Here is a 27,842-nt window from a genome sequence, read left to right as displayed (position 1 = left end):
TGTCCCTGAGTAACAGTTCTGTGTCCCTGAGTAACAATTCTGTGTCCCTGAGTAACAGTTCTGTGTCCCTGAGTAACAATTCTGTGTCCCTCAGTAACAATTCTTTGTCCCTCAGTAACAATTCTGTGTCCCTCAGTAACAATTCTGTGTCTGTCCCTGAGTAACAATTCTGTGTCTGTCCCTGAGTAACAGTTCTGTGTCCCTGAGTAACAATTCTGTGTCCCTGAGTAACAGTTCTGTGTCCCTGAGTAACAATTCTGTGTCCCTCAGTAACAATTCTGTGTCCCTCAGTAACAATTCTGTGTCCCTCAGTAACAATTCTGTGTCTGTCCCTGAGTAACAATTCTGTGTCCCTCAGTAACAATTCTGTGTCCCTCAGTAACAATTCTGTGTCTGTCCCTGAGTAACAATTCTGTGTCCCTGAGTAACAGTTCTGTGTCCCTGAGTAACAATTCTGTGTCCCCGAGTAACAATTCTGTGTCCCTGAGTAACAGTTCTGTGTCCCTGAGTAACAATTCTGTGTCCCTGAGTAACAATTCTGTGTCCCTCAGTAACAATTCTGTGTCCCTCAGTAACATTTCTGTGTCTGTCCCTGAGTAACAATTCTGTGTCCCTCAGTAACAATTCTGTGTCCCTCAGTAACAATTCTGTGTCTGTCCCTGAGTAACAATTCTGTGTCCCTGAGTAACAGTTCTGTGTCCCTGAGTAACAATTCTGTGTCCCTGAGTAACAATTCTGTGTCCCTGAGTAACAGTTCTGTGTCCCTGAGTAACAATTCTGTGTCCCTGAGTAACAATTCTGTGTCCCTCAGTAACATTTCTGTGTCTGTCCCTGAGTAACAATTCTGTGTCCCTCAGTAACAATTTTGTGTCCCTCAGTAACAATTCTGTGTCCCTCAGTAACAATTCTGTGTCTGTCCCTGAGTAACAATTCTGTGTCCCTGAGAAACAATTCTGTGTCCCTGAGTAACAGTTCTGTGTCCCTGAGTAACAATTCTTTGTCCCTGAGTAACAATTCTGTGTCCCTGAGTAACAATTCTGTGTCCCTGAGTAACAATTCTGTGTCCCTCAGTAACAATTCTGTGTCCCTCAGTAACAATTCTGTGTCTGTCCCTGAGTAACAATTCTGTGTCCCTCAGTAACAATTCTGTGTCCCTCAGTAACAATTCTGTGTCTGTCCCTGAGTAACAATTCTGTGTCCCTGAGTAACAGTTCTGTGTCCCTGAGTAACAATTCTGTGTCCCTGAGTAACAGTTCTGTGTCCCTGAGTAACAATTCTGTGTCCCTCAGTAACAATTCTGTGTCCCTCAGTAACAATTCTGTGTCCCTCAGTAACAATTCTGTGTCTGTCCCTGAGTAACAATTCTGTGTCCCTCAGTAACAATTCTGTGTCCCTCAGTAACAATTCTGTGTCCCTCAGTAACAATTCTGTGTCTGTCCCTGTGTAACAATTCTGTGTCCCTGAGTAACAGTTCTGTGTCCCTGAGTAACAATTCTGTGTCCCTCAGTAACAATTCTGTGTCCCTCAGTAACAATTCTGTGTCCCTCAGTAACAATTCTGTGTCCCTCAGTAACAATTCTGTGTCTGTCCCTGAGTAACAATTCTGTGTCTGTCCCTGAGTAACAGTTCTGTGTCCCTGAGTAACAATTCTGTGTCCCCGAGTAACAATTCTGTGTCCCTGAGTAACAGTTCTGTGTCCCTCAGTAACAATTCTGTGTCCCTCAGTAACATTTCTGTGTCTGTCCCTGAGTAACAATTCTGTGTCCCTCAGTAACAATTTTGTGTCCCTCAGTAACAATTCTGTGTCCCTCAGTAACAATTCTGTGTCTGTCCCTGAGTAACAATTCTGTGTCCCTGAGTAACAATTCTGTGTCCCTGAGTAACAGTTCTGTGTCCCTGAGTAACAATTCTGTGTCCCTGAGTAACAATTCTGTGTCCCTCAGTAACAATTCTGTGTCCCTCAGTAACAATTCTGTGTCTATCCCTGAGTAACAATTCTGTGTCCCTCAGTAACAATTCTGTGTCCCTCAGTAACAATTCTGTGTCTGTCCCTGAGTAACAATTCTGTGTCCCTGAGTAACAGTTCTGTGTCCCTGAGTAACAATTCTGTGTCCCTGAGTAACAGTTCTGTGTCCCTGAGTAACAATTCTGTGTCCCTCAGTAACAATTCTTTGTCCCTCAGTAACAATTCTGTGTCCCTCAGTAACAATTCTGTGTCTGTCCCTGAGTAACAATTCTGTGTCTGTCCCTGAGTAACAGTTCTGTGTCCCTGAGTAACAATTCTGTGTCCCTGAGTAACAGTTCTGTGTCCCTGAGTAACAATTCTGTGTCCCTCAGTAACAATTCTGTGTCCCTCAGTAACAATTCTGTGTCCCTCAGTAACAATTCTGTGTCTGTCCCTGAGTAACAATTCTGTGTCCCTCAGTAACAATTCTGTGTCCCTCAGTAACAATTCTGTGTCTGTCCCTGAGTAACAATTCTGTGTCCCTGAGTAACAGTTCTGTGTCCCTGAGTAACAATTCTGTGTCCCCGAGTAACAATTCTGTGTCCCTGAGTAACAGTTCTGTGTCCCTGAGTAACAATTCTGTGTCCCTGAGTAACAATTCTGTGTCCCTCAGTAACAATTCTGTGTCCCTCAGTAACATTTCTGTGTCTGTCCCTGAGTAACAATTCTGTGTCCCTCAGTAACAATTCTGTGTCCCTCAGTAACAATTCTGTGTCTGTCCCTGAGTAACAATTCTGTGTCCCTGAGTAACAGTTCTGTGTCCCTGAGTAACAATTCTGTGTCCCTGAGTAACAATTCTGTGTCCCTGAGTAACAGTTCTGTGTCCCTGAGTAACAATTCTGTGTCCCTGAGTAACAATTCTGTGTCCCTCAGTAACATTTCTGTGTCTGTCCCTGAGTAACAATTCTGTGTCCCTCAGAAACAATTTTGTGTCCCTCAGTAACAATTCTGTGTCCCTCAGTAACAATTCTGTGTCTGTCCCTGAGTAACAATTCTGTGTCCCTGAGAAACAATTCTGTGTCCCTGAGTAACAGTTCTGTGTCCCTGAGTAACAATTCTTTGTCCCTGAGTAACAATTCTGTGTCCCTGAGTAACAATTCTGTGTCCCTGAGTAACAATTCTGTGTCCCTCAGTAACAATTCTGTGTCCCTCAGTAACAATTCTGTGTCTGTCCCTGAGTAACAATTCTGTGTCCCTCAGTAACAATTCTGTGTCCCTCAGTAACAATTCTGTGTCTGTCCCTGAGTAACAATTCTGTGTCCCTGAGTAACAGTTCTGTGTCCCTGAGTAACAATTCTGTGTCCCTGAGTAACAGTTCTGTGTCCCTGAGTAACAATTCTGTGTCCCTCAGTAACAATTCTGTGTCCCTCAGTAACAATTCTGTGTCCCTCAGTAACAATTCTGTGTCTGTCCCTGAGTAACAATTCTGTGTCCCTCAGTAACAATTCTGTGTCCCTCAGTAACAATTCTGTGTCCCTCAGTAACAATTCTGTGTCTGTCCCTGTGTAACAATTCTGTGTCCCTGAGTAACAGTTCTGTGTCCCTGAGTAACAATTCTGTGTCCCTGAGTAACAATTCTGTGTCCCTCAGTAACAATTCTGTGTCCCTCAGTAACAATTCTGTGTCTATCCCTGAGTAACAATTCTGTGTCCCTCAGTAACAATTCTGTGTCCCTCAGTAACAATTCTGTGTCTGTCCCTGAGTAACAATTCTGTGTCCCTGAGTAACAGTTCTGTGTCCCTGAGTAACAATTCTGTGTCCCTGAGTAACAGTTCTGTGTCCCTGAGTAACAATTCTGTGTCCCTCAGTAACAATTCTTTGTCCCTCAGTAACAATTCTGTGTCCCTCAGTAACAATTCTGTGTCTGTCCCTGAGTAACAATTCTGTGTCTGTCCCTGAGTAACAGTTCTGTGTCCCTGAGTAACAATTCTGTGTCCCTGAGTAACAGTTCTGTGTCCCTGAGTAACAATTCTGTGTCCCTCAGTAACAATTCTGTGTCCCTCAGTAACAATTCTGTGTCCCTCAGTAACAATTCTGCGTCTGTCCCTGAGTAACAATTCTGTGTCCCTCAGTAACAATTCTGTGTCCCTCAGTAACAATTCTGTGTCTGTCCCTGAGTAACAATTCTGTGTCCCTGAGTAACAGTTCTGTGTCCCTGAGTAACAATTCTGTGTCCCCGAGTAACAATTCTGTGTCCCTGAGTAACAGTTCTGTGTCCCTGAGTAACAATTCTGTGTCCCTGAGTAACAATTCTGTGTCCCTCAGTAACAATTCTGTGTCCCTCAGTAACATTTCTGTGTCTGTCCCTGAGTAACAATTCTGTGTCCCTCAGTAACAATTCTGTGTCCCTCAGTAACAATTCTGTGTCTGTCCCTGAGTAACAATTCTGTGTCCCTGAGTAACAGTTCTGTGTCCCTGAGTAACAATTCTGTGTCCCTGAGTAACAATTCTGTGTCCCTGAGTAACAGTTCTGTGTCCCTGAGTAACAATTCTGTGTCCCTGAGTAACAATTCTGTGTCCCTCAGTAACATTTCTGTGTCTGTCCCTGAGTAACAATTCTGTGTCCCTCAGAAACAATTTTGTGTCCCTCAGTAACAATTCTGTGTCCCTCAGTAACAATTCTGTGTCTGTCCCTGAGTAACAATTCTGTGTCCCTGAGAAACAATTCTGTGTCCCTGAGTAACAGTTCTGTGTCCCTGAGTAACAATTCTTTGTCCCTGAGTAACAATTCTGTGTCCCTGAGTAACAATTCTGTGTCCCTGAGTAACAATTCTGTGTCCCTCAGTAACAATTCTGTGTCCCTCAGTAACAATTCTGTGTCTGTCCCTGAGTAACAATTCTGTGTCCCTCAGTAACAATTCTGTGTCCCTCAGTAACAATTCTGTGTCTGTCCCTGAGTAACAATTCTGTGTCCCTGAGTAACAGTTCTGTGTCCCTGAGTAACAATTCTGTGTCCCTGAGTAACAGTTCTGTGTCCCTGAGTAACAATTCTGTGTCCCTCAGTAACAATTCTGTGTCCCTCAGTAACAATTCTGTGTCCCTCAGTAACAATTCTGTGTCTGTCCCTGAGTAACAATTCTGTGTCCCTCAGTAACAATTCTGTGTCCCTCAGTAACAATTCTGTGTCCCTCAGTAACAATTCTGTGTCTGTCCCTGTGTAACAATTCTGTGTCCCTGAGTAACAGTTCTGTGTCCCTGAGTAACAATTCTGTGTCCCCGAGTAACAGTTCTGTGTCCCTGAGTAACAATTCTGTGTCCCTCAGTAACAATTCTGTGTCCCTCAGTAACAATTCTGTGTCTGTCCCTGAGTAACAATTCTGTGTCCCTCAGTAACAATTCTGTGTCCCTCAGTAACAATTCTGTGTCCCTCAGTAACAGTTCTGTGTCTGTCCCTGAGTAACAATTCTGTGTCCCTGAGTAACAGTTCTGTGTCCCTGAGTAACAATTCTTTGTCCCTGAGTAACAGTTCTGTGTCCCTGAGTAACAATTCTGTGTCCCTGAGTAACAATTCTGTGTCCCTCAGTAACAATTCTGTGTCCCTCAGTAACAATTCTTTGTCCCTCAGTAACAATTCTGTGTTTGTCCCTGAGTAACAATTCTGTGTCCCTGAGTAACAGTTCTGTGTCCCTGAGTAACAATTCTGTGTCCCCGAGTAACAGTTCTGTGTCCCTGAGTAAGAATTCTGTGTCCCTCAGTAACAATTCTGTGTCCCTCAGTAACAATTCTGTGTCCCCGAGTAACAGTTCTGTGTCCCTGAGTAAGAATTCTGTGTCCCTCAGTAACAATTCTGTGTCCCTCAGTAACAATTCTGTGTCTGTCCCTGAGTAACAATTCTGTGTCCCTCAGTAACAATTCTGTGTCCCTCAGTAACAATTCTGTGTCCCTCAGTAACAATTCTGTCCCTGAGTAACAATTCTGTGTCCCTGAGTAACAGTTCTGTGTCCCTGAGTAACAATTCTGTGTCCCTGAGTAACAGTTCTGTGTCCCTGAGTAACAATTCTGTGTCCCTGAGTAACAATTCTGTGTCCCTGAGTAACAATTCTGTGTCCCTCAGTAACAATTCTGTGTCTGTCCCTGAGTAACAATTCTGTGTCCCTCAGTAACAATTCTGTGTCCCTCAGTAACAATTCTGTGTCTTTGCCTGAGTAACAATTCTGTGTCCCTGAGTAACAGTTCTGTGTCCCTGAGTAACAATTCTGTGTCCCTCAGTAACAATTCTGTGTCCCTCAGTAACAATTCTGTGTCCCTCAGTAACAATTCTGTGTCTGTCCCTGAGTAACAATTCTGTGTCCCTGAGTAACAGTTCTGTGTCCCTGAGTAACAATTCTGTGTCCCTGAGTAACAGTTCTGTGTCCCTGAGTAACAATTCTGTGTCCCTCAGTAACAATTCTTTGTCCCTCAGTAACAATTCTGTGTCCCTCAGTAACAATTCTGTGTCTGTCCCTGAGTAACAATTCTGTGTCTGTCCCTGAGTAACAGTTCTGTGTCCCTGAGTAACAATTCTGTGTCCCTGAGTAACAGTTCTGTGTCCCTGAGTAACAATTCTGTGTCCCTCAGTAACAATTCTGTGTCCCTCAGTAACAATTCTGTGTCTGTCCCTGAGTAACAATTCTGTGTCCCTCAGTAACAATTCTGTGTCCCTCAGTAACAATTCTGTGTCTGTCCCTGAGTAACAATTCTGTGTCCCTGAGTAACAGTTCTGTGTCCCTGAGTAACAATTCTGTGTCCCTGAGTAACAATTCTGTGTCCCTGAGTAACAGTTCTGTGTCCCTGAGTAACAATTCTGTGTCCCTGAGTAACAATTCTGTGTCCCTCAGTAACAATTCTGTGTCCCTCAGTAACATTTCTGTGTCTGTCCCTGAGTAACAATTCTGTGTCCCTCAGTAACAATTCTGTGTCCCTCAGTAACAATTCTGTGTCTGTCCCTGAGTAACAATTCTGTGTCCCTGAGTAACAATTCTGTGTCTCTGAGTAACAATTCTGTGTCCCTGAGTAACAGTTCTGTGTCCCTGAGTAACAATTCTGTGTCCCTGAGTAACAATTCTGTGTCCCTCAGTAACATTTCTGTGTCTGTCCCTGAGTAACAATTCTGTGTCCCTCAGTAACAATTTTGTGTCCCTCAGTAACAATTCTGTGTCCCTCAGTAACAATTCTGTGTCTGTCCCTGAGTAACAATTCTGTGTCCCTGAGAAACAATTCTGTGTCCCTGAGTAACAATTCTTTGTCCCTGAGTAACAATTCTGTGTCCCTGAGTAACAATTCTGTGTCCCTGAGTAACAATTCTGTGTCCCTCAGTAACAATTCTGTGTCTGTCCCTGAGTAACAATTCTGTGTCCCTCAGTAACAATTCTGTGTCCCTCAGTAACAATTTTGTGTCCCTCAGTAACAATTCTGTGTCCCTCAGTAACAATTCTGTGTCTGTCCCTGAGTAACAATTCTGTGTCTGTCCCTGAGTAACAGTTCTGTGTCCCTGAGTAACAATTCTGTGTCCCTGAGTAACAATTCTGTGTCCCTCAGTAACAATTCTGTGTCCCTCAGTAACAATTCTGTGTCCCTCAGTAACAATTCTGTGTCTGTCCCTGAGTAACAATTCTGTGTCCCTGAGTAACAGTTCTGTGTCCCTGAGTAACAATTCTGTGTCCCTGAGTAATAATTCTGTGTCCCTGAGTAACAGTTCTGTGTCCCTGAGTAACAATTCTGTGTCCCTGAGTAACAATTCTGTGTCCCTCAGTAACAATTCTGTGTCCCTCAGTAACATTTCTGTGTCTGTCCCTGAGTAACAATTCTGTGTCCCTCAGTAACAATTTTGTGTCCCTCAGTAACAATTCTGTGTCCCTCAGTAACAATTCTGTGTCTGTCCCTGAGTAACAATTCTGTGTCCCTGAGTAACAATTCTGTGTCCCTGAGTAACAGTTCTGTGTCCCTGAGTAACAATTCTGTGTCCCTGAGTAACAATTCTGTGTCCCTCAGTAAAAATTCTGTGTCCCTCAGTAACAATTCTGTGTCTATCCCTGAGTAACAATTCTGTGTCCCTCAGTAACAATTCTGTGTCCCTCAGTAACAATTCTGTGTCTGTCCCTGAGTAACAATTCTGTGTCCCTGAGTAACAGTTCTGTGTCCCTGAGTAACAATTCTGTGTCCCTGAGTAACAGTTCTGTGTCCCTGAGTAACAATTCTGTGTCCCTCAGTAACAATTCTTTGTCCCTCAGTAACAATTCTGTGTCCCTCAGTAACAATTCTGTGTCTGTCCCTGAGTAACAATTCTGTGTCTGTCCCTGAGTAACAGTTCTGTGTCCCTGAGTAACAATTCTGTGTCCCTGAGTAACAGTTCTGTGTCCCTGAGTAACAATTCTGTGTCCCTCAGTAACAATTCTGTGTCCCTCAGTAACAATTCTGTGTCCCTCAGTAACAATTCTGTGTCTGTCCCTGAGTAACAATTCTGTGTCCCTCAGTAACAATTCTGTGTCCCTCAGTAACAATTCTGTGTCTGTCCCTGAGTAACAATTCTGTGTCTGTCCCTGAGTAACAGTTCTGTGTCCCTGAGTAACAATTCTGTGTCCCCGAGTAACAATTCTGTGTCCCTGAGTAACAGTTCTGTGTCCCTCAGTAACAATTCTGTGTCCCTCAGTAACATTTCTGTGTCTGTCCCTGAGTAACAATTCTGTGTCCCTCAGTAACAATTTTGTGTCCCTCAGTAACAATTCTGTGTCCCTCAGTAACAATTCTGTGTCTGTCCCTGAGTAACAATTCTGTGTCCCTGAGTAACAATTCTGTGTCCCTGAGTAACAGTTCTGTGTCCCTGAGTAACAATTCTGTGTCCCTGAGTAACAATTCTGTGTCCCTCAGTAACAATTCTGTGTCCCTCAGTAACAATTCTGTGTCTATCCCTGAGTAACAATTCTGTGTCCCTCAGTAACAATTCTGTGTCCCTCAGTAACAATTCTGTGTCTGTCCCTGAGTAACAATTCTGTGTCCCTGAGTAACAGTTCTGTGTCCCTGAGTAACAATTCTGTGTCCCTGAGTAACAGTTCTGTGTCCCTGAGTAACAATTCTGTGTCCCTCAGTAACAATTCTTTGTCCCTCAGTAACAATTCTGTGTCCCTCAGTAACAATTCTGTGTCTGTCCCTGAGTAACAATTCTGTGTCTGTCCCTGAGTAACAGTTCTGTGTCCCTGAGTAACAATTCTGTGTCCCTGAGTAACAGTTCTGTGTCCCTGAGTAACAATTCTGTGTCCCTCAGTAACAATTCTGTGTCCCTCAGTAACAATTCTGTGTCCCTCAGTAACAATTCTGTGTCTGTCCCTGAGTAACAATTCTGTGTCCCTCAGTAACAATTCTGTGTCCCTCAGTAACAATTCTGTGTCTGTCCCTGAGTAACAATTCTGTGTCCCTGAGTAACAGTTCTGTGTCCCTGAGTAACAATTCTGTGTCCCCGAGTAACAATTCTGTGTCCCTGAGTAACAGTTCTGTGTCCCTGAGTAACAATTCTGTGTCCCTGAGTAACAATTCTGTGTCCCTCAGTAACAATTCTGTGTCCCTCAGTAACATTTCTGTGTCTGTCCCTGAGTAACAATTCTGTGTCCCTCAGTAACAATTCTGTGTCCCTCAGTAACAATTCTGTGTCTGTCCCTGAGTAACAATTCTGTGTCCCTGAGTAACAGTTCTGTGTCCCTGAGTAACAATTCTGTGTCCCTGAGTAACAATTCTGTGTCCCTGAGTAACAGTTCTGTGTCCCTGAGTAACAATTCTGTGTCCCTGAGTAACAATTCTGTGTCCCTCAGTAACATTTCTGTGTCTGTCCCTGAGTAACAATTCTGTGTCCCTCAGTAACAATTTTGTGTCCCTCAGTAACAATTCTGTGTCCCTCAGTAACAATTCTGTGTCTGTCCCTGAGTAACAATTCTGTGTCCCTGAGAAACAATTCTGTGTCCCTGAGTAACAGTTCTGTGTCCCTGAGTAACAATTCTTTGTCCCTGAGTAACAATTCTGTGTCCCTGAGTAACAATTCTGTGTCCCTGAGTAACAATTCGGTGTCCCTCAGTAACAATTCTGTGTCTGTCCCTGAGTAACAATTCTGTGTCCCTCAGTAACAATTCTGTGTCCCTCAGTAACAATTCTGTGTCTGTCCCTGAGTAACAATTCTGTGTCCCTGAGTAACAGTTCTGTGTCCCTGAGTAACAATTCTGTGTCCCTGAGTAACAGTTCTGTGTCCCTGAGTAACAATTCTGTGTCCCTCAGTAACAATTCTGTGTCCCTCAGTAACAATTCTGTGTCCCTCAGTAACAATTCTGTGTCTGTCCCTGAGTAACAATTCTGTGTCCCTCAGTAACAATTCTGTGTCCCTCAGTAACAATTCTGTGTCCCTCAGTAACAATTCTGTGTCTGTCCCTGTGTAACAATTCTGTGTCCCTGAGTAACAGTTCTGTGTCCCTGAGTAACAATTCTGTGTCCCTCAGTAACAATTCTGTGTCCCTCAGTAACAATTCTGTGTCCCTCAGTAACAATTCTGTGTCCCTCAGTAACAATTCTGTGTCTGTCCCTGAGTAACAATTCTGTGTCTGTCCCTGAGTAACAGTTCTGTGTCCCTGAGTAACAATTCTGTGTCCCCGAGTAACAATTCTGTGTCCCTGAGTAACAGTTCTGTGTCCCTCAGTAACAATTCTGTGTCCCTCAGTAACATTTCTGTGTCTGTCCCTGAGTAACAATTCTGTGTCCCTCAGTAACAATTTTGTGTCCCTCAGTAACAATTCTGTGTCCCTCAGTAACAATTCTGTGTCTGTCCCTGAGTAACAATTCTGTGTCCCTGAGTAACAATTCTGTGTCCCTGAGTAACAGTTCTGTGTCCCTGAGTAACAATTCTGTGTCCCTGAGTAACAATTCTGTGTCCCTCAGTAACAATTCTGTGTCCCTCAGTAACAATTCTGTGTCTATCCCTGAGTAACAATTCTGTGTCCCTCAGTAACAATTCTGTGTCCCTCAGTAACAATTCTGTGTCTGTCCCTGAGTAACAATTCTGTGTCCCTGAGTAACAGTTCTGTGTCCCTGAGTAACAATTCTGTGTCCCTGAGTAACAGTTCTGTGTCCCTGAGTAACAATTCTGTGTCCCTCAGTAACAATTCTGTGTCCCTCAGTAACAATTCTGTGTCTGTCCCTGAGTAACAATTCTGTGTCTGTCCCTGAGTAACAGTTCTGTGTCCCTGAGTAACAATTCTGTGTCCCTGAGTAACAGTTCTGTGTCCCTGAGTAACAATTCTGTGTCCCTCAGTAACAATTCTGTGTCCCTCAGTAACAATTCTGTGTCCCTCAGTAACAATTCTGTGTCTGTCCCTGAGTAACAATTCTGTGTCCCTCAGTAACAATTCTGTGTCCCTCAGTAACAATTCTGTGTCTGTCCCTGAGTAACAATTCTGTGTCCCTGAGTAACAGTTCTGTGTCCCTGAGTAACAATTCTGTGTCCCCGAGTAACAATTCTGTGTCCCTGAGTAACAGTTCTGTGTCCCTGAGTAACAATTCTGTGTCCCTGAGTAACAATTCTGTGTCCCTCAGTAACAATTCTGTGTCCCTCAGTAACATTTCTGTGTCTGTCCCTGAGTAACAATTCTGTGTCCCTCAGTAACAATTCTGTGTCCCTCAGTAACAATTCTGTGTCTGTCCCTGAGTAACAATTCTGTGTCCCTGAGTAACAGTTCTGTGTCCCTGAGTAACAATTCTGTGTCCCTGAGTAACAATTCTGTGTCCCTGAGTAACAGTTCTGTGTCCCTGAGTAACAATTCTGTGTCCCTGAGTAACAATTCTGTGTCCCTCAGTAACATTTCTGTGTCTGTCCCTGAGTAACAATTCTGTGTCCCTCAGTAACAATTTTGTGTCCCTCAGTAACAATTCTGTGTCCCTCAGTAACAATTCTGTGTCTGTCCCTGAGTAACAATTCTGTGTCCCTGAGAAACAATTCTGTGTCCCTGAGTAACAGTTCTGTGTCCCTGAGTAACAATTCTTTGTCCCTGAGTAACAATTCTGTGTCCCTGAGTAACAATTCTGTGTCCCTGAGTAACAATTCTGTGTCCCTCAGTAACAATTCTGTGTCCCTCAGTAACAATTCTGTGTCTGTCCCTGAGTAACAATTCTGTGTCCCTCAGTAACAATTCTGTGTCCCTCAGTAACAATTCTGTGTCTGTCCCTGAGTAACAATTCTGTGTCCCTGAGTAACAGTTCTGTGTCCCTGAGTAACAATTCTGTGTCCCTGAGTAACAGTTCTGTGTCCCTGAGTAACAATTCTGTGTCCCTCAGTAACAATTCTGTGTCCCTCAGTAACAATTCTGTGTCCCTCAGTAACAATTCTGTGTCTGTCCCTGAGTAACAATTCTGTGTCCCTCAGTAACAATTCTGTGTTCCTCAGTAACAATTCTGTGTCCCTCAGTAACAATTCTGTGTCTGTCCCTGTGTAACAATTCTGTGTCCCTGAGTAACAGTTCTGTGTCCCTGAGTAACAATTCTGTGTCCCCGAGTAACAGTTCTGTGTCCCTGAGTAACAATTCTGTGTCCCTCAGTAACAATTCTGTGTCCCTCAGTAACAATTCTGTGTCTGTCCCTGAGTAACAATTCTGTGTCCCTCAGTAACAATTCTGTGTCCCTCAGTAACAATTCTGTGTCCCTCAGTAACAGTTCTGTGTCTGTCCCTGAGTAACAATTCTGTGTCCCTGAGTAACAGTTCTGTGTCCCTGAGTAACAATTCTTTGTCCCTGAGTAACAGTTCTGTGTCCCTGAGTAACAATTCTGTGTCCCTCAGTAACAATTCTGTGTCCCTCAGTAACAATTCTGTGTCCCTCAGTAACAATTCTTTGTCCCTCAGTAACAATTCTGTGTTTGTCCCTGAGTAACAATTCTGTGTCCCTGAGTAACAGTTCTGTGTCCCTGAGTAACAATTCTGTGTCCCCGAGTAACAGTTCTGTGTCCCTGAGTAAGAATTCTGTGTCCCTCAGTAACAATTCTGTGTCCCTCAGTAACAATTCTGTGTCCCCGAGTAACAGTTCTGTGTCCCTGAGTAAGAATTCTGTGTCCCTCAGTAACAATTCTGTGTCCCTCAGTAACAATTCTGTGTCTGTCCCTGAGTAACAATTCTGTGTCCCTCAGTAACAATTCTGTGTCCCTCAGTAACAATTCTGTGTCCCTCAGTAACAATTCTGTCCCTGAGTAACAATTCTGTGTCCCTGAGTAACAGTTCTGTGTCCCTGAGTAACAATTCTGTGTCCCTGAGTAACAGTTCTGTGTCCCTGAGTAACAATTCTGTGTCCCTGAGTAACAATTCTGTGTCCCTCAGTAACAATTCTGTGTCCCTCAGTAACAATTCTGTGTCTGTCCCTGAGTAACAATTCTGTGTCCCTCAGTAACAATTCTGTGTCCCTCAGTAACAATTCTGTGTCTTTGCCTGAGTAACAATTCTGTGTCCCTGAGTAACAGTTCTGTGTCCCTGAGTAACAATTCTGTGTCCCTCAGTAACAATTCTGTGTCCCTCAGTAACAATTCTGTGTCCCTCAGTAACAATTCTGTGTCTGTCCCTGAGTAACAATTCTGTGTCCCTGAGTAACAATTCTGTGTCCCTAAGTAACGATTCTGTGGCCCTAAAGTCTCTTTGGCCCTAACTCTGTCCCTAATACAGAGAGGTCTGTCTCTCTTGAATGACCGGAGGTTAATGGAGAATTCTAAGATGGCCGCAATTTATAGCTCGACCATTACACAGTGCTGGCTGGCTGGCTGCTGATTGGCTAATGCGATCACATGTCATGAATGAATGCATTATGGGTCAGCGCGCCTTGTCTGCGTGCCTTCCCAGAGATCCCCGCTCCGTCGCCACACATGTCGCCGCCATTTTTGGAAAATTTCGATTTGCGAATATTTCCCAATATTCGAAAGGAATTCCACTTCGCCAAGTTCGATTCGCTCATCTCTACTTATAGCCTATATGGTGTACAGCATTTAAAATGAACCAAGACTAAAGCCATTGCTTTCAAAATCACTATTTTTTGTGGAAAATTTAAAAGATGGAAGTCCTAGTCAGATCAAGCATTAGAAATAAACATGTGCAAAGGTAAGGTAGGTAGGCAGGTTTTTTTTCTGTATACTTATTCTTTTAACCACTTCACGTCCGAACACTTTTACCCCCTTCCTGTCCAGGCCAATTTTCAGCTTTCAGCGCTATCACACTTTGAATGACAATTGTGCGGTCATGCAACACTGTACCCATATGAAATTTTTTAGCATTTTTTTGAGACAAATAAAGCTTTATTTTGGTGGCATTTATTCACCACTGGGATTTTAAATTATTTTTTTTGCTATATAAATGAAAAGTCCAAAAGTTTGAAAAACAGTGTTTTTCTTATAAATTTTTGCAAATAAATCTTGGCCAAAATTTATTCAGTTGTCTTTTTAGTAAAAAAAATAACCCAAATTAGTTTATAACCAAAAATTATACGTTTTTTAAATTTTGTTTTACTTTTTTTTTTTATATTATTTATTTTTTGTTTTTTTACATACTGTCACCCTAGCAGTTCAGTGTCACCATGGTGACACTGTACTACTTGTGGGGGGTTATGAAGATTTTTTTTTTACACTGATTGCTTTTACACCCATAAAGGCTGTAAAAGCAATAATGTCTCCTTCTCTCTGGCTGCATTCTTGCAGCCATGGAGAAATACTGTGTTAGCTGTGATTGGTCACAGCTTTTCACATGGTACAAGGTTGTTGTGAATAGCCTTGTACCATATGATCTCTGTGATCATGCACTGATTTCACACGTAGTAAGCAATGATGTCAGAAGTGACATCTTGCTTACACCTATTCATGTGATCACTGATTGGCCAATCAGTGATCACATAATCGGGACCTCACACAGTGGTCCCATACAACGATCGGATCGTGGTGCTGCGTGCTGCCAGGGAGCGCGCACAAGCAGGGGGCGGGGAGGCCGTTTATAAATGGCCACCCGCCCCTGCACTGCCACCATCCGGCCGTTTTTATACAACGGCCAGATGGGAAGTGGTTAAATATACCTTATCTAAATAAATAATTATCTTGATATAGCCTTACCCAGACATAACCTAAAGCCTCTTTCACACGGGTGGTTGTTCTGCCGCTTGTAAATGCAGGTTTTTTTATTTTGAAATTCCAATAATCCTGGCACAGAGATCACTTGCGTTTGTACATTGCACTTATCTGCGTTTACGTTCATTTGCATGCAGCTGCATTTAGCTGCGGTAGTAAATTCTTGCCTTTTCTAATGCAACTGTTTACTTATTTTTTCTTTGTACTGCGATTACCTGCGTTTATGTACAGATAGCTGTGGTACATCGCTCCTGGACGCAGTCCACTTTATTTTTCCATAAACTCTATGTTATGAAAACGTTGCTAAACGCAATGTGTGAATGGAGCCATAGGGATGCATTATCTGCATTCCGCTGCGGTTAGTAAGTTCCTCTAACAGCAGCTAAAAGCTGAAATCTAACCGCCCGTGTGAAAGGGGCCTAACTGTTCTATGGTTTGCAAGCACCACTCAAGCAAAAAGGATTTCAACTTGAAAACCACACTACTGTCAAAATAGAATAAAAAAAGTGACTCTCGGTCTCCTCTAATTCTCTATTTTTTTTTTTTTTTATCCATCTTCCTGTTCAATGGTTATGTTCATTCTCCATGGTCCCACTCTATGTGGGATTGTAGCTACCCTCACTCTTGTTTGCTCTTGAGATGGACTAACATGCACTACCTATTCCAAACAAATGTGAGTGAGGTGGAAAATGAGAGGTTCAAGAGCTCAGACAGTAAGAGACAATTTAACTGCCTCCCGCCCACCATATAATGTAATGATGGGTGGGAGGCGGTTCTCTCATTCTGGGTGGACATCATATGACGTCCTCCTACCCTAACTGCGCATGTGCGCCCTTGGGGGTGCGTGGCGCAGAGATCTGTTGTGTGCTGTGTCCCTGGGACACAGCAGATCACCGATCACTGCAAAGAGCTGATGATGTCGGCTCTGTCATGTGATCAGCTGTGTCCAATCACAGCTGATCACATGTAAATAGAAAAAGCTGGTTATTGGCAGTCCTCTCCTCCCGCTGACAGCTTGTGAGGAGAGAAGAGCTGGTAATCGGCATTCCTCTGAGGGAACATCTGCACTGATCATCAGGGCACTGATGATCAGTGCGCTGATGATCAGTGTAGCCCCATCAGTGCCACCTGTCAGTGCCCATCAATGCCACATACCAGTGCCCATCAGTGCACATCAATGGCACATATCAGTGCCTACCAGTGCACATCAATGCCACATATCAATATCCATCAGAGTTGCCTTTCAGTGCTGCCTATCAGTGCCAGTCAGTGTCGCCTATCAGTGCCGCCTAACAGTTCCAATCAGTGCTGCCTAACAGTTCCTATCAGTGCCAGTCAGTGCCACCTACCAGTGCCCACCAGTGCCGCCTATCAATGCCATATATAAGTACTGCCTTTCAGTGCCCATCAGTGATGCCTGCCAATGCCCACAAGTGATGCCAATGCCCATCAGTGCCACCTATCAGTGCCGCCCATCAGTGCCCATCACTGCAGCCTCATTAGCGCACATCAGTGAAGGAGAAAAATTACTTATTTATAAAATTTTATAACAGAAACTAAGAAAAAACTTTTTTTTTCAAAATTTTCAGCCTTTTTTGGTTTGTTTAGCAAAAAATAAAAACCCCAGTGGGGATTAAATACCACCAAAAGAAATCTCTATCTGCCTAAAAAAAATGATAAAAATTTCATATGGGTACAGTGTTGCATGACCGTGCAATTGTCATTCAAAGTGCGACAGCGCTTAAAGTTGAAAATTGGCCTGGGCAGGAAGGGGGTAAAAGTGTCCTGTAGGCAAGTGGTTAATGAATTTAGATTGTATGGCTATTAACCACCTCAACACCAGACATGATCACTCCCTCCCTGCGCAGGCCAATTTTTAGCTATCAGCATTGTCACACTTTGAATGACAATTAGTCAGTCATGCAACACTGCACCCAAATGAAATTTTTATCATTTTTTTCACACAAATAGAGTTGTCTTTTGATGGCATTTAATCATCACTTTTTTATTTTTTGCTAAATAAACAAAAACAGAAATACAATTTTGAAAAAAATGTGTTTTTCTTTGTTTCTGTTATAAAATTTTGCACATAAATCTTTCTTCATAAATTTAGGCCAAAATATTTAATGTATTGATGTCATTAATAATGACTCATCATTGATGTCAGTGAGAGGAATAGTGGCCCATCATTGGTTTCAAGAGGGGGAATAGTGTCCTATCATTGGTGTCAGTGGGAGGAATAGTGCCCCATCGTTGGTGTCAATAGGAGGAATAGCGCCCCATCATTGGTGTCAGTGGGAGGAATAGTGCCCCATTGCTGGTGTCAGTGGGCAGAATAGTGCAGCATCATTGTTGTCATTGGGAGGAATATTGTCAAATCATTGGTGTCAATGAGAGGAATGGTGCCCAGTCATTGTTGTCAGTGGGAGGAATAGTGTCAAATCATTGGTGTCAGTGGCAGAAATAGTGCCTCACTGTTGGTGTCAGTGGCAGGAATTATGTCCCATTGTTAATGTCAATAGGAGAAATAGTGCCCTGGGCCGCAGTTTGAAGATCACTGGTATATAATTGTTTTTCATAGTTGCATACTATCACCGGTACAGCACAGCGTCATCATATAACTGTTGTGGCGGTGATCAAGGACATTGACTGATGACAGTATGTAAAAAAAATTTAGTATTTTTTTTAATTTTGTTAAACATTTTTTCATTTTTATTACAATTTTTTTCTAAATTTTGTTTTTCATACTGTGACCAGAACAGTACAGTGTTACCAAAGTGACACTATACTACTGGGGAGGTGATCAGGATTGCTGACCAAGCAACCATTTTATTATGTATGGAATCCATTCATTCAGTGTGTACTAGTTTTACGTTGTGATTGGCCACATCTATCACATGGTACAGATGCACTGTGATTGTCCCTGTCTGTACCATGTGATCACTGTGACCAATCACATAAATCAACACAATAGTACACATTGAATGGCTCTAAAGGGAAGCCATTCATTGTGTATAATTGCCGTGTGATCTGTGATTGGTCACAGCAATCACATGGTATCTGCAGTGGCCCAGTACACTGATTTGCCACCCACTGTGTCCAGTAGACACAGTGGGTGACAGACCCCCCCACAGTGTTGCCCGAGGGGAGCACGTGAGGCTTGATCCTAGGAGGAAGTCATACGATGTCCACCCAGGATGGCAGCACTTCCACACGGTCATCATTCTATTATAGGCCAAATGGGAAGCTAGTTAAATAATGGATGTATATGGATTATTTTTGAAAAACATGGATACTGTTTAGTGTCACTTTAAATCTTGATATGCATACTGATGTAGTCCCTGTAGTAATTTGGGTCCCCCAATAGTCCTGCACAACCAGGCAACATGCATGTTCCACACAAACTTGCATCAAGGAGACGGTATCTAGTCCTTGAGCTTGTTTTTTTTCACTTTATTTCATTAGGGGGATTAGAACTTGGATAGGGTAAGGGGTGTATGGAATGCCCAAGCGAAATGACAACAAAGGACAATCTTCCTAAACAATGTACAAGTCTCTTTAACAGCAAAAGATCAAGTCCTTCTTGGAGAGCTATCCAGCATATCCTGTAGTACCACCTCAGACCCTGGATACTCCTTATCCAGCTGTTCTTGGTAAGTGCCTGGGCAGGGGATCCAGTGCCTGTCACTTTAAGAGAAGATAGTCCCGGGTAGTAAAATAATCCAGTTTCCCATCATAGTGCTCCTTCCCCTTACTGGCCCAGGGGTGCAGGTCTACTCAATCAGTCCTTCTCCCATGCTGCTGCTGGGTTGGTGGCTGCTCTCAGGCCTGCTGCATAAGTGGTCTTTGCTCTGGGGTCCCAAGCTTTCCTCCTGCCAAGGTTCCCTGCCTGTAGGTGAGCCCCTTCCCATCTAGGCTCCCTCTCAGGCTCCTGCTCTCCACCCTCACTTCTCCATCTTCCCCCCGAACTCTCCTTCTCCTACTGCTGAGCAGCTTCAAACACTCGTAAAGGCTGTTCTGGCTCCATGCCAAGCCTCCTGTTGGGGCCAGGATCCCTTGAGAGTGCAGACCAGCCACTCCTCACTATCTCTCACTGCTTCTAGAATTTTCTCCAAAACTCTAGAGCAGGGGGACGTCCCAGAGAGCTGGACTGCAGAGCCTCTATGCCTTTGAAAGAAATTTGACCCCCTGACTATTGCACCTGAGCTGCTACTCAGCCCCTCTAACTGAGAAATAAAACTCTAGCTCCCCCTAGCTATCTAGGAGGGGGCTACATTCACCCCCTTCTAAAAACATCCATGTCCTCCTTGGCTGGGGGGCATTGGCTGGGGGGACAAAAAAACAAAATGGCTCAGCCCAGGAGCGGGGCATTCCATACAAAAAAGGGAGGGGGAAAGGGTACAAAATTGGGAAAAGGGAAAACTACGGTATGTACAGAATAAATATTTGTATCAAAAATAGAGATATATTTTACTGTACAAATATACGGAAGTATATACAGTATATCCTGATGGTAGCTGTCTAATACTACCAGCAGGTAACCTATAGTATCACTGCCTCTTCTTTGTACCAACATCCCAATATTCATACAAAAAACATTACAAAGTAAATATCAGACTGCACTGGTACCAAGGAACACACCATTTATATCAATCAAATATTTGTTTTATTACAATATTAAAAGATCAAGATATTGTAATAAAAACAAATATTTTATTGATATAAATGGTGTGTTCTATGGTACCAGTAAAGTCCAAAATGTATTTTGTAATCCTTTTTGTATAACAGCAGGTAACAATAACATGCAAAGTAATATATGTAAATTAAATGAATTAAATGTGAAAATTGGTTACAGTCCAACACACCTGCCTAGATGTAGCTTTATTTTTTTTACAATTAATAATTTATAAAAATGTATTTGTGTATAAAGTCCCACTTGAACCATTCCAGCCAGGCTGGGGTGTAGTTCACACACTCCCTTTTAATCAATAATCTGTTGATTAAAAAAAAAATCTCTGCTTGTAAAGCAGGAGAACAATTCTTAAACACACCCAAAGCTGATTTCCTTCTGACAGATCAACACAAAAAACACAACGTTAAAGGTTAAGATCAAACATATAAATGCAACTTATTAGCAGATTGCGGGTGCAATTTCAGGCTCCTGGACACTCTCCCCCCAGATTTCAACCCCTACCTTTGTACTGGCTGTCAGCCTGCAAGCTGGAGGGAGTATGAATGGACTATGAGCTTGCTAATCAGCATGCTCGCATTCTATTTAAACTTCATGTCTGTCTGCCGCAGTGGCAGACAGTTCAGATGTTCAGAAGGTTAACTTAGCCTTTAATAATCTCACAGCCACCTATCAGATTCAAACATACTTGTCTAAGTTTGTGATTGGTGATATCAGAAGTTACGTAAAAGCTTTTTTACATTTGTAGTTGGGGGGCGGCGGTGATAAAAACATGATTTTGATCCACATTTTTTACTGCCCCCCAAACCTGCAAAAACAGCCAAATGGAGAGGGGGGGGGGGGCATACTGTAATCACAATGCTTCATGGCCATGGCACAGATAAACTGCATGAAATGTAGGCAGTTGTGGTGGGTCAGCATTTTGATGGTTGAAGCAGGTGGTGAGGAGCGTAACTGCTCCTTTTTGAAGTTTTGATGACACTTCCAGTCTTGCGCAGTCCATGTGCTCCGAGATGGCCTCAGGATTTTTGGTTTCGATTCTGGTGTCCTACACAGCGTCTGGCATCTTCTGCCTGGCTCCTAAAGACACACTGAGGCTCAACAGTTAACCGCACTGGGTGGAAGACATGCTCTTATCCTCATGCACTTTGTGAGCTGCCACTTGTTATTTTTAATAAAAATCTTTTCCCAAATACTGCACTTAGTTAGCGCCTTCTGCTGTTTCCTTTAGTCTGTTCCTTGCAGCTGCTTATTATAAGATAGATTTGGCCAGTTTTTAGGAGCAGACTGGAGCAGTCTGGGTTCTTGGAGCTGAAAACAGGGTTGCCAACCATCCATAAATTTATAGAGTCTGCAAATGTTAACCAATTACGGCCTGTCTGTAAATATCCATTTATGGACAGCGGCTGTCTGTTAAAAAAAAATAGCCTTTGGCTGACTTTCGCACTAGCTAGATCGGGCAAGCTCAGCTGAGATCAGGTGGGGGGGCGGGCACGTCATGTCACCGCTTGGCACCTTTTTATGAATAAGCAACAGCCAGGAGCCGGAGTGGAGGACTGGATGGGAAAACAGGAGGGGCTTGGGTGGGGGTGCACAGTGATGTCATGGCGTGCTTTATGAGTAAGCGACAGCCAGGAGACAGAGCAGAGAACTGGTTGGGGTAGTGGACGCAGGAGAGCCTGGTCAGTGTCACTCAGCAGGAGTCAGAAGAACTACATGCTGCTGCTGAGGAGGCACACAGGCACCAGACAGTGGTGACTGGTGTTGAGATTTTAACCGTATCATGTTTGCAACCCCTAACCATCATCTGTACTACTGTATGTCCGCAGCCCCTAACCATCTCCTGTACCATGTCTACAGCCTCTAACCATCTCCTGTAGTATGTCCGCAGCCTCTAACCATCTCCTGTACCATGTCTGTAGCCTCTAACCATCTCCTGTACTATATCAGTAGCCTCTAAAAGAGTCCTGCTGTAGTATGTCTGCAGCTTGCAACCATCTCCTGTAGTATGTCCTCAGCCTGTAACCATCTTCTGTAATATGTCCACAATCATGAACCATCTCTATGAGTACCTCTGCAGCCGCTATTTTCTGTAGTATATCCGCACCCTCTAACCATGTCCTGTATCATGTGAGCCCCTTCCCACAGCCTCTAACTATCCCCTGTATCCTGTGCACAATCTCTAACCATCTCCTGTATCATTTCCACAATCTCTAACCATCTCTTGTATCATGTCTACAATCTCTAATCATCTCCTGTATCATTGTCTACAATCTCTAACCATCTGCTGTATCATTTCCACAATCTCTAACCATCTCCTGTATCATTTCCACAATCTCTAACCATCTCTTGTATCATGTCTTCAGTTTCTGAGGGGGAGCCAAGAGAGGAGTCAAGAGCATTACCTTCACAAAAACAGGGATCATGGGAAGAGTCAGATGTGTGACTGTGGACAGGAAGATATAGGATGAAACCAGAGCCACCAAGCCAGGACCGTCTGAGACCTGCACGGTGCACCTGAGAGGAGGTCAGTGACTGTGCCGCCAGGTCAGTGTGAGGGAGAAGGGGGTCAATGATGTAAGGAGGAGTGAATACAGTAGGGTAACAGATGGCACTCAAATAAAGGCTCCTCTTCTATCAGTAACCCCTCCTTGTTTTAGTGTATTCACTCTGCAGAAGGTGGTCTGTTGTAGCAGTTTTCACTAAAACAGGTAGTGAGGGGAAGCCTTCATACCTGGACACCTGTCCAAGTGAACACTGCTGCAAACTCCTTTAACAAATTGTTATTTGAACAATGCACTGGCTTTACTGTCCCTTTGGTAACTGCTATGTCAGTTTTTAATGATGTCTCTGTTCTCCAACTGGGGAGATTCACTCACTAGTTTCCCTGTTTACCATTCCACTAAATCAGAATAGAAATTCTATTGATCCTGGTGGCTACATGGGATTTCGCCTCAATTTCTGTATTGGTGGCTAATGGTCTATGGGACTGATATTGAAGGGAAATCTCTCCAGCTGGATGAGGTGACAAAACTTCTGAATTATATTAACTGGACCTTCATGGAAATGGAGAAATATGCTTTTTTACTTTTCTTACAATTTAAACATATTGCTAATAGCACTAGCTATATGTTTATAGCTTAGATATTGAAATTTGCACTTTTTGCACTTAATACTGTCATTTTATGTACTTTTTTGAAGTGTCAGTAAAAAATGTGGCTCTTTTAGTAAATTTCATGATTTCTGTCAGTAAAAAAATTGGTGCTGTGTGTAAATTTTGTGTATCCTGTCAGTAAATTTCACTTTAGGGGGCTGACAACACTGGCCGAAGACCACAAAACAGAATAACTCACTAGGCGCACTAGAGCAAGTCCTAATATCCACAGATGAAGACCATAGATAAACTGCAGCTCAGGAGATTGGGCCTTGATCGCACTAGAAGCAAGGCCATGGGCTCAAGGCCCCCACGTCTGAACAGGTTCCAGCCTATTTAACCCCCCTTTCTGATCACCTACAGGACACACCTCCCCAGGGATTGGCCAGAGGGTAGCAAATAATCAGGTGAGATTTGCATTTCCTTCCCTAAACTCTGGAAGTCAAACCACAGAGGTATAAATAGGGCCCCAAAACTCTACATCCGAGTAGTATAATTTTGTAAATAACAGAATGAAAAGGCTCTATAAATGTAGTCAAAGTTATCCAAGGTCATATATCTTTTCCAGTTAGTTATCTCGGAAACCACTTTTTAAATTGCATTCCTAAATTTAATTATAATCTGATGCCTCAAGATAACCTGAAATACTTTAGAATAAGCTGATCTGTGACCTGCAACTAGCAACAAACAATATGACGCATATTGCGAAAGACACATGGGGCTTGGCAGCTATTGTGCAGTGTCTAATGAATTTGAGTCACCTTTACATAAAAAGAGAACTGTACTATTTTTTGCCTCCAAGAAGCTGTGATTATTTCTAAACTGTCTCCTTAGCAAACTCCAACAACTGTTTTAGAAAATACCAACCCTACCTACGTTAAAACATAACTGTTTTTAATGTGGACCTTTATGATAAAATTTTCTAATGGGGAAGTTTTTTATTTTTTATTTCAGAGCCATACTTTATAAATCTTCTGCAAACTGCTTTAGATTGCACACTGAGCTACACAAGCATTACCTTTATTTTGGTGTTGAGATGAAATAACTCCTGTTCGCATGTGAGACAGCCAATTAAGATGGCTGAAGAACCCCAAACCTAGAGGAAATGCTGGTGATTGAAGTCAGGGGCTCTGGGGGCAGGTAAGTACTGTTAACTTTAAATTCCACTTTAGTGTCCAAGTGCCAGATCTAGCATAAAGAAAAAAATAGTTAGGATATTCTACATGTACAATATTGTTACATCATGGTTATCCAAATGTGTATTGCTTTTTTTGGTTAACCACTTCAGCTTTGGTAGGTTTTACTCCCTTCATGACCAGGCCATTTTTTGCTATTTAGCACTGCTCTACTTTAACTGGTAATTGCACAGTCATGCAATGCTGTGCACAATCAAAATTTATATAATTTTGTTCACACAAATAGAGCTTTCTTTTGGTGACATTTGATTACCACTGGGTTTTTTTCATTATATAAAGAAAAAACTCCGAAAAATAAATATTATATATATATATTGTTTTGCTTTTAATAAATGGATATGGAGGTAATGCATTAGGTGTTTGCACCCTCTTGTGTGTGTTTTTTACTGGGTGTGAACTGACTAACTGACACTGATGTCATCAGTGACACTAAAACAATGATCAGTGATAATACTTTACACTGTCACTGTACTATTGACACTGGCTGGGAAGGGTTTAACATCTTGGGGTAATCAGAGGGTTCAGCAAGTGCTTAACAAATGTTAATGTGTGTATTATGTGCTGATTTTTAGTAAAAATCTCTTTTTTCCGTCTCCCTGCTTTGCAGGGAGAGGAAACAAAGAGATCATTCCCTCTGTACAGAGCCCTGTGCTGATTGTTAACATAGGACTCTAGGCTGTGACTGGACACAGCCGATCAGCAGGTCCTGACTATGAATCATTGGCCAAGACCTTCTGATAAAATTCACAGTATAATAATCACAGTGGGAGGTGGCATGAAGAGACCAGCAATGTACAGACCAGCCTGTCCACAGTACATTAAGGCAGGTGGCCCTTAAATGGTTAAATGTGGAATTCTTTACATTATTACTAAGCAAATAACTCAGATAATCCATTTGGGAAGAAGGAAAGTAAACACCTGGAAGTCAGGGGCTACCTTTAAAGCAGGCAGGCAATCATAATACTAGAAAAGCTACAATTTCTGGGGAAATTGTGTGAAGTGTTCTTGCCTCCACCAGTAGTCTACAACTGGAGTGGGTGGAGTAACTGGGTGAAGTGGCTTGTCACTCTGCTGTCTGCTCACACACCTGGGTTCCTATGGCAACTCACTCTACAGCAAGGGCAGAGAAGAGCGGTTAAAAACAAACTGCTCCAACTTGCTCACTTCACTGTGGTTGCCATCTTCAAACGCTTGTAGTTTAAAAATTATAAATCCCAATGATAGAGCAAACAAGGAGATTCATCAGATCATACAGTGGAGGATTACTGAATTAAAATCACTGATATAACAAAAGGAGGTAGATGTACACAGACAGGTGAAGAGAGCCTGCCATAAGCCAGAGTGTCCCTAGTCTAAATTTGGTGGTGATATTTAGGCTGTAGCCAGCCTGAACTCTTATTAAGTGTTCTTGCATGGCAAGACCACTTACTGCTATCTCACATATATATTCTTATTATTATAGCCAAATTTACCTCCCTAACTCCTCCTACAGTTTTTACACTACATAGACAGCAATATACTGAAACGTGCGGATTGTTCCCGATTGGTGTGCTATTACTTTGAGGAACGTTTCGCCGAATGCTTCAAGAAATATCAATATTTTTGTGGTGAAATTGGTCCTATAGGAATGAATGGCGGAATGTTCAAAACTAGAGTGGGAGCTGACAAAAGCTATGGTGTGAGCTGAAAAATCAGGACATGATTTCTAAACTGCCACCACTCCCTCATTTTCAAGCCCACCTACTCAAATCTTATATCAAAACGTTCAGCTATCCCTGCTGCCACTAAAAATGTCCATGGCTAAGCCATAGTCCTGATAGTTTTCACAATATGACCATTTGTTTGCAACTCACGCCACCCATTGACATTCAGTGAAACTCTACTCTAGCCACCTCAAATTTGAAGGCCATTTTCTAAACTGCGACTGTGCCTTCATTATTAATATTTCAGAGACATACTATGCATCAAAATGTAGGTCTGGGTCTTGTGATTCTCACAATATAAAGCTCTTCGGTGTAGGATTTATAATTTTTAAACTACAACTGTTTGAAGATGGCAGCTGCCAGTGAAGTGAGCAAGTTGGAGCAGTTTGTTTTTAACCGCTCTTCTCTGCACTGTCTGTGGAGTGAATTGCCTTAGGAACCCAGGTGTGTGAGCAGGCAGCACAGTGACAAAAGCTAGAGTGTGAGCTATCAAGCTTGCCATGTGCACTTTTTAAATTAGATCAATCAATTGGTTAGTGTAAAGTTTACTATCTTTACTCACTCCAAACACTCTACACAGTTACTCTGCCCACTCCATAAAGTTACTCTGCCCAGTCCAACCTTTTCACAGTTACTCCAGCCACTCCAACCACACAACAGTTACTCAAGCCGCTCCACCCAGTTACTCCGCCCACTCCCGTTGTAGACTACTGGTGGAGGCAAGAACACTTCACACAATTTCCCCAGAAATTGTAGCTTTTCTAGTTGTTTTTGTTCTCTAGGTTTGTCGGGTTTTCCCTAGGACATTATTTGCTTTTCTCTGCTACTGGGGAGCATTCTCCAGTGGATAGAGTGGGAAGATACAATATTATAGGCCTTCTGCCTAGGGAGGGTGAGAAGAATCCAAAAGTTCTTTGTTCACCAGGCCTATTGCCTAGTGGGGTTACAGTTTCTAGAACCAAGACCCAAGAACTGGAGGCTGGCCTATGCTAGGACCAATGAATACAGGGAGGTGTTCTGCTCAGTTCATCGCCTGTCCAGCCCTAAAGGTCTATCATTACAGATTGACAGCCCACAAATAGCCTGTGAGAGGGGCTGAAGATATTTCATGGTAGCTGCCTGTCTGCCCTACTTAACTCTCCAATACCCTGTGACAGAAGCAAAGATACACTATATTGGCAAAATTATTAGGAACCCCTCCAAATCATTGGATTCAAATGTACCAATCACCTCCATGGCCACAGGTGTATAAAATCAAGCACCTAGGCATGCAGACTGTTTCTACAAACATTGTGAAAGAATGGGTCACTCTCAGGAGCTCAATGAATTCAAGCGTGGTACTGTGATAGGTTGCCACCTGTGCAATAAATCCATCCGTGAATTTCCCTACTAAATATTCCTCGTAAACAAGTAAACTACAATTAAGGAACCATAAGTGCCTGCTTTTTATTAGTGTCTGATTTTTTTTATATTTTTATATTTTATATCTTATTTTATTGGGCTGACTTTTTCTAGTTCTTCATCATAATATGGGACAATATCACTGCCTGATATTGATATTTTCAGGCTTTGTGACTCTATTTAGACCTTGATATCATGGTGATTGTCTCTTTTAATACATTTTATTTTTAGTGACTTTCACATATCTATTAATTCCTAATTCAGGATTTATGTTTTCCGTAAATAGTTATAATATAAACTATTTTTCTATATTATTTTCTTTTACTGCTGTCAGTCTTGCAGATACCAACGGTGATCGTTTCCTTTTTTTAGGCCCCAGTATAATGGTTCCTTAATTGTATTTTACTTGTACTACATACTGGTAATGTCTCCTGTTTGTGAGCTACAAGAAAATGGTGCCTGTTGCACGCCTTGCATGCTATCTAAATTAGGTCTGTTCTAGATGTCAGCAATGGGCGTACCCCTAAGGACGTGCATGTGCACGAAACGCGTTGGATGGAGCGTACATGCTGATGTCACGCCGCCGCGTACATGCACA

Source organism: Staurois parvus, unplaced genomic scaffold (assembly GCF_062004578.1).
Source record: "Staurois parvus isolate SC_StPar_1 unplaced genomic scaffold, SC_StPar_1.0 ptg000437l, whole genome shotgun sequence".
NCBI lineage: Eukaryota > Metazoa > Chordata > Amphibia > Anura > Ranidae > Staurois > Staurois parvus.
This window is presented reverse-complemented; position numbering follows the sequence as displayed.